Source organism: Anas acuta, chromosome 9 (genome assembly GCF_963932015.1).
Source record: "Anas acuta chromosome 9, bAnaAcu1.1, whole genome shotgun sequence".
In the NCBI taxonomy this organism is placed as follows: domain Eukaryota; kingdom Metazoa; phylum Chordata; class Aves; order Anseriformes; family Anatidae; genus Anas; species Anas acuta.
The window spans coordinates 8,165,759-8,172,176 of record NC_088987.1 but is presented as its reverse complement, the minus strand read 5'-3'; the positions used below and the strand labels follow the sequence as shown (position 1 = coordinate 8,172,176).

At 45.0% G+C, this 6,418-nt stretch overlaps 1 long non-coding RNA gene across 2 annotated transcripts; it reads right to left on the bottom strand.

The window, feature by feature from the left end:
* Positions 1-247: 247 nt before the first annotated feature.
* LOC137861281 (uncharacterized) lies at positions 248-4,119 on the bottom strand. Of its 2 annotated transcripts, XR_011099516.1 has the most exons (3): positions 3,656-4,054; positions 3,196-3,527; positions 248-1,173 (listed from the first exon to the last, which is right to left on the bottom strand). It is a non-coding gene; the product is annotated as an uncharacterized lncRNA (long non-coding RNA). The 2 variants fall into 2 exon arrangements; XR_011099515.1 differs by lacking the exon at positions 248-1,173 and having other exon boundaries at positions 1,252-3,527; positions 3,656-4,119.
* Positions 4,120-6,418: the final 2,299 nt, after the last annotated feature.

Genomic DNA, 6,418 nt, shown 5'->3' with positions numbered 1-6,418 from the left:
ACAGCTTCACATGGGCCAAGGGAGATTAGGGCCATGGGGATTGCTGGGACCAGTGGCCACACGATCAACCGGACCCATACGGGATGTGCAGCTGTCGGGCTGCCAGGGGTTTTGGGGTGCCAAACGCCTGTGGAAAGACGGGGCTGAGGGTTGCATCCTGCTGCCCAGAGCAGCCCCTTCACTGCCAGAGTTGCTTCTGTAGATAGAGAAGGCAGAACAGAATGTGAGTTACTGCCCCCAAAAGTTTTCATACTGTGCAAGTTATCAAAAACAGCAACAAAAGAATCATAGTAACATGTAGCCCCTCTTTCACACATATTAGCAAACAGCTACTTACAAACATACTTTATTTTACTTGCAAGCCTCAGTTCTAAATTTCCATCCATTTAAAAAATACATCAGAAATTTAATTTCTCTACATTAAACAGTTAAATCTTCCTTTAGGAGTCATTCTTAATTACATAGCATCAGGTAGAGTTCCATGCACAGAACTAAAAGTATTGTAGTCTGATCAGCCTTCTTATTTTTACATTTTGTCCAGCTCAGGAGTACTGCAAAGCAAGCCGGCAGTCGTCATCCTTTCACAAATAATATTCTTTCTAAAAGGAGAGTTTTTATAATAGTTTGGATTCAGCTAATGGATGAATATCATTGATTCATGCATCTCTTTTTAAAGAAAACTGGGTTGAGTGATTTAATAACACCAAAGAAGACAGTTTTCATCCCAAAATGATTAAATTGCTTTGCTTAAAATATCACTAAGGCATATTTTGCCTCAGTTCAATATGAAACAATCAATTTACCCCAGCTTCAGCTGGGTAGATATGAAAACCTCAGGACTTACTCAGCTTTTTTCAGTTTCTCAAGTGTAAGAAGTGAGCCAGGTTACTGATGTTTACCTCTGTCAAACAATAGTTAGAAAATAGCCCTTCTAGCAGAACACTATAAAAATATAAAGGCAATAACTGATTCCAAGGAAACTCACTAAACATCCATTTCTAATGATTCGAGGTATTTTTGCAGGCAGGTTATTTACTATTTATAGCTTTTCCCAATGTCTGTCTTGTCTAATGGCTCCTCGTGCGAGTGCTCTGGCTGTGGGGCTGTTTTGCAGCTCTGGCCACAAAAGGAAGGGCTACACCACTTCTCTTGTGCTGGAGATGGGGCTAGAACCTTTAGAAAAAAAAAATAATAATAATAATTAAAAAAAGTCCCTCCATGGTTTCATAGCTACCCAGCACATTCACTCAATTTATGGTCCTATTTATAATTTCAAACATTTTGCTGATAACTTTATCACAGACAGGTAACTGTTGTGTGGTGCCTGCTATCAAGGGAACATGTCAGTTAAAGGAATGCTCTGATCTTGATAATCAGTGTGCAATATATAACATTATTGCACATGAAATACACAAAGACCAGTGCTGGAGTTTTCCAATGGCTGGTTCTCTGCTACAAACCCATATGCTTATGTGGTAAGGACACAAGGCAATTACCAGGCATGTTACCTTCCTCATTTTCTTTGAAAAGTCAGGACACAATTTTGATTATAAAAATATATACTTACCTACCTACCTACTGACTGACCTATCTATCTATCTATCAATCAAAGTCAGGGGAAGGAAACTCAAAATGCCAAAAGACTATTTAAAAAAATGCCAAAATGTTGTATAAGCGGAGGGAGGGCTGAACCCTGCGCTAGCCATGTGCAGGTAAGTAGCCAGTTTCAGTTCCTTCACTATGTAAACTTTTAAGAGATGTGAGAACAGTTCTGTGCCCATGTCTAGCTAACACCATTTGGTGGATACACACTTGGGATCCTCAGGGATTTTATTCCCTCCACCCACTGGGTACCACAACCAAGAACAGCCTGGAGAAGCACCTCTCATTGCAGAGGTAAAGACTCAGGCAGCACAGGGCACCAGTCCCCAGGAGGTCAGGGAAGGGAAAGCAAGCAAGATCTCCTGCAAGAGAGTGGAAAACCTCATGTCTGCATAAAGAGTGCTTGCAGTTTGGCCCAAGCCTGGATGTGCCATTTAAGTATCTCTTGTCTATAGAAATGTTAGGAGGCAGTCCAAGCACCATCACAGCCTGGCACATCACTGTGAAAAAAGCAGTCACTGTGATCTGCAAGTGTATAATGGTCCTTCAGAGCCGCATCTCTGCAAAATTAATTTTCCTTTCTTGTGAACGTACAAGCTTTAGCACAAAGACTTGTTCTATGAGGGCAGTTCTGCAACACGCAGTAATTTTAATTTCTGGTCTAAAATGGTCTACACGCAGTCAGGTCCAAGGCTAAGCTCTTAAAGCACCAACATATTCACAGCTGTGCAAGCATTAGTAACCACTGAGGTCTCAACAGATGCAGTATGTTACATTATACTTAGTAAATGCCATTTAAATGCACATGCCTACGAGCGGTTTCCAATACAGGGCAATGGGGAAATATTATGCTCATGTAAATATTTACTGAAACTTGTGGGGAAAAAAAAGAAAAAAAAAAAAAGAAAAACTAGAAATTAAGCCAAATAATTTTTCAACTATTATAGATTTGAGGGTGTTTGTTTTTGTTTTTGTTTTTGTTTTTCTGTTGTTTTGTTTTGTTTGTTTGTTTCTGCACTTTGGGAGATAAAAGTTCCTAATTATTCCACCAGTCTCTATATCGATAACAACACTCTAGCCCTCCTGCATGCCTCAGATACGTATGGGTTTGCGACGCGTCTCGTGCTTGCTCTGCAGCCCATGTGATGCTTTGTTTACCCACTGCACAAGCAGATACGTGCAACGGCCATTCCCAGGCAGGACGACTTGTCTCGGGTCCACCACTTTGCTGCGCCGGAGTCTGCAAACACTGGGAGGCTGCTGTGTTCCCCTCCTCCTCCCTGTGCAACAGCGTCTATAGTTTTGGTTGGGAGTGAAGCTGTCCCAGACTGGGGGACCTCTGGAGAGCAGAACTCGGGAAATGCGGGGAGAGACACCGAGGGCACGAGCACATTATCAGAAAGAATTTGAGTGCTCCCAGCAGCCCAGCAGCAAATTAGAAAGTTTTGGCTCCCAAGAATGAGTTGTGTTGTTTGTTCCTGCACACTGCAGCTGCTCTTCCCCTCTCCCGCCCCATCCCCCTCCTTTTGGTGGTTTATTACACACAAGCTACTAATGAATGGGAGCCGCTGTTTTACAGTACACCACACTTACAGGACTTATCTCTAGGCCTACCACAGATTTGACTGATCAACAGCAGGGCACCACCATCATAATTCTTCCTAGAAACAGGAGGATAAAAAGGGGTTTGTTGGAGGTTGGCTGTGTCTGCAGAGAATCCTGCCTGCAGGGCCTGCTGATGCCATCGCTAGCTGCTATGGTCTTTGGCCTAATAAGGTACAGAAACAAAGATTGTTCACTTGTTCAAGAATACTAAAGTACCCAAGTGACGGAGAGTGGAGGCAGCAGGGCACACATCCAAGTGGGATTAAGGCCACAAGTGCAACTTCGCAGGACTGGCTGGGTGGCAGGGGGAATATCTGCCTCTGAAAAAAAAAATCCAGTTCAAACATAATTTATAATATGCCACTCACAGTCAGAGGTGGCTGTCATTAAGAGTTAAACGTCGCATTGTGTTCAACTCGTTCCGATAAGAATTCTCTAAGCTACTTACATGTTATCATAACTCGTGAGGAGCCAGAGCATGGGCAGGGAGGCCGGGGGGAGGCCTGGGGCAGGATGGGACCAGGCTGGGCAGCAGAGGCACAGTGGCAGCACTGCCCAGCCACAACCTTGGTGTGGTGCACCCACAGGCTGCAGGCTGCAAGAGCCCTGCCAGGCCCACAGATGCACCTTGTTTACCTCGGCTGTGTAGGGAGGGGGGATGCACCGCAGCTGGGAGGCTTAAATGCTGGCGTTGAAGGAGGAAAAAGTGACTGGTGTTGTAGTGAAGAAGGAAGCCCTTTGGCTGGTGTTGCTCACTGGAGATGGATTCCAGCGGAAGAGTGAGGAAGCAGCTCTTGAAGGCAACATGAAATGCCACTGTCTGGCTTGGCAGTGTTGAAGCAGTGCGATTGGTTTCTTTAGCTTAGGGAAACCAAGCAGCAGAAGATCCCCACAAAAGCTCAATGAGCTGGATCAGGCTCAATCCCACCAAACTTCACAGGCCTATTAGGAGAGTTTTTCCCTACAGTTTTCCCCTAACCCATACGGGGTGTAGAGGTTAAAACCTGTGTGGAATAAGGAGAATTAAGAGTCCCACAACACTCTCTATCGTCACAGACCTTTCCATAGCAGCACAGCTCACTTAGCACCAGTATCCACCCTAATTCCCTGCTGGGAGAGGTTATTTGGTGCAGCTTGTGCAGAAAGCGGCCGTTTGTTTACTCACTGGCTTGGGCTGCCCAGATCGCGTTACACCTGCCGGGGCTGCTGCTAACGTGGGAGGTAGATGTTAGCCTGGCACTGTTGCTTTTACAAAGCCTTTAATGTAACAGGCTCTGGCTGTGTTCAAGACCTCACCCTGCAAGCCAAGGCTTAGGGGGGCTTGTGCTGAGACATCCCAGTCTCCCATTCCTCTGTCACTCAAGTCAACGACCGCGGCTTGGCTGCGGTAGGTGTGGGAGAAACATTTCCCACATGTTTTGTACCGAAACAGCCACCCACACCTTCACAGTCACACGTCACCTTTTCTTGGCCTTCCCGGTCAGACACCTTGGTGACACTCTCACAGTGGGGTCCTGCAGTGTACCTGGCCTTAGTGCCCAAATACCAGGGGATGAGCTACAGCCATGTGGGCACAGTGATCACAAAGAAGATGTCATTCACCAGCAGCCCAGGGCAGCCTGCAAGCAGATGTGGGTAGCAAGAAGAGGGCATGGGGGTATCAGGAAAAGCAGGTCTTAAATGAAGCTGTGCTCCCAACCTGCACTGGCTGCCTCTATGTGGCTTTCAGATTTACTCCATTCAAGGGAGGAGGAAGCCCTGAACATCTTCCTTGCCTCCTTGAAGCATCACTTTGGTGTGTTATTTGTGTCTGGTCTGGCCAAGGACCAAGGGTCTCCAATTTGTGCACAGGAGTTGAGAAGCACCCCAAGAGACACCAAGCTTCCTGGGTACTGAAACACAAACATTTCACCAGCTCCAGCAGTGCTGGCCTTGGACAAGCGTGAACCCTGACAGGTTAATCACATCCAGCTTTGGTATGCAGCAGTGACTGCTGTGTGGTTGCTGCCATACCAGGTGTGGAAACCAAGGGGTCAGTGTGCGCTGGCACAGTGTGATGCCAACACGCATTTATGGCAAGGTCAGTGTGCCTCTGCCTGAGGTGTTGTAGGCTGTCTAGCAGCTGAGAGCTCAGACCTCTGTTCTCAGAGAGCAGGCAGCTCACTGCAGCTGCCTCTTTCTGCAGTGGACAGGATGAGATGGGAATCGTGTGTGCCTGGTCCAGCCACACAGTCCAGCATCGTCTGGAGCACGAGCACGTGTGGGAGGTGAACGCACAGCAACACCGTCCTGGATGTGTGCCTCCAGGGGCAGATGCAGTTGCCTTTTGTGCAGTCTTAAAAGTGTCCATGCTTAGATACATTTGTCTGGGCACAAGTTGTGGTAAACAACCACATTTTAGCAAACAAAAGCTGTCAAAGTTAAAAATGTATGTAATATTCATAGATCTGTAAAATATGTGTTCTATCCAGCTCTGACTCCTGTTAGACACCTGATGAGAACGGGGTAGCAGATTAACTATGAAGCTACGGAGATTGTGAAGTCTTTTGGAGAAACAATTGGTCCAGAATTTGCATTTTATAAAACTGAACCTTTCATGAATCTTATGATACATCTAGTGGCAAACATGTCTGAAAAGTATTTCCCTCTGATGTTTGTCACACAGGCTTTGTAACATCTTGCCTGAAAATGTACAAGACAATTTATAAGCCAAAATGAAACCCACTAGTTTATCTTCACCATCTGTATGGAGTGCAAACAGAGAGAATAAACAAATACTGAAAAATGCATTTGTTTTAAATATCTATGAACAAAGGGTTTGACACATTTGCAGTATGTAATACTGTTTTTAAAACATGGTTTTAACCACCTGACACATTCAATTAAATACAGAAAACTCTCCAGGTTGAATTTGCATTCTGGAAGAGCAGTTCTGAAAGAAATTGTAAGTAAGTGCAGCAAATCATTCTGAAAATAAACTGATGCACACAGGGAAAGAGATCTCCTTGAAGGGCTGCAACATGACCGACTTTATAGTATTACTTGAAAAAGCCACAAGTATCTTTTTTTCCTGTATGACAGAACCACTTTGAGAATAACAAACTGTTTGGTCTGTGCTCCAAGAAATGGTAAGAAAAAATCATTTCTAAGAGCACGACGCTTTCATTTAGCTCTCTTTTTTCTCAAACATTCAGTGAAACTCCTAAAGCAG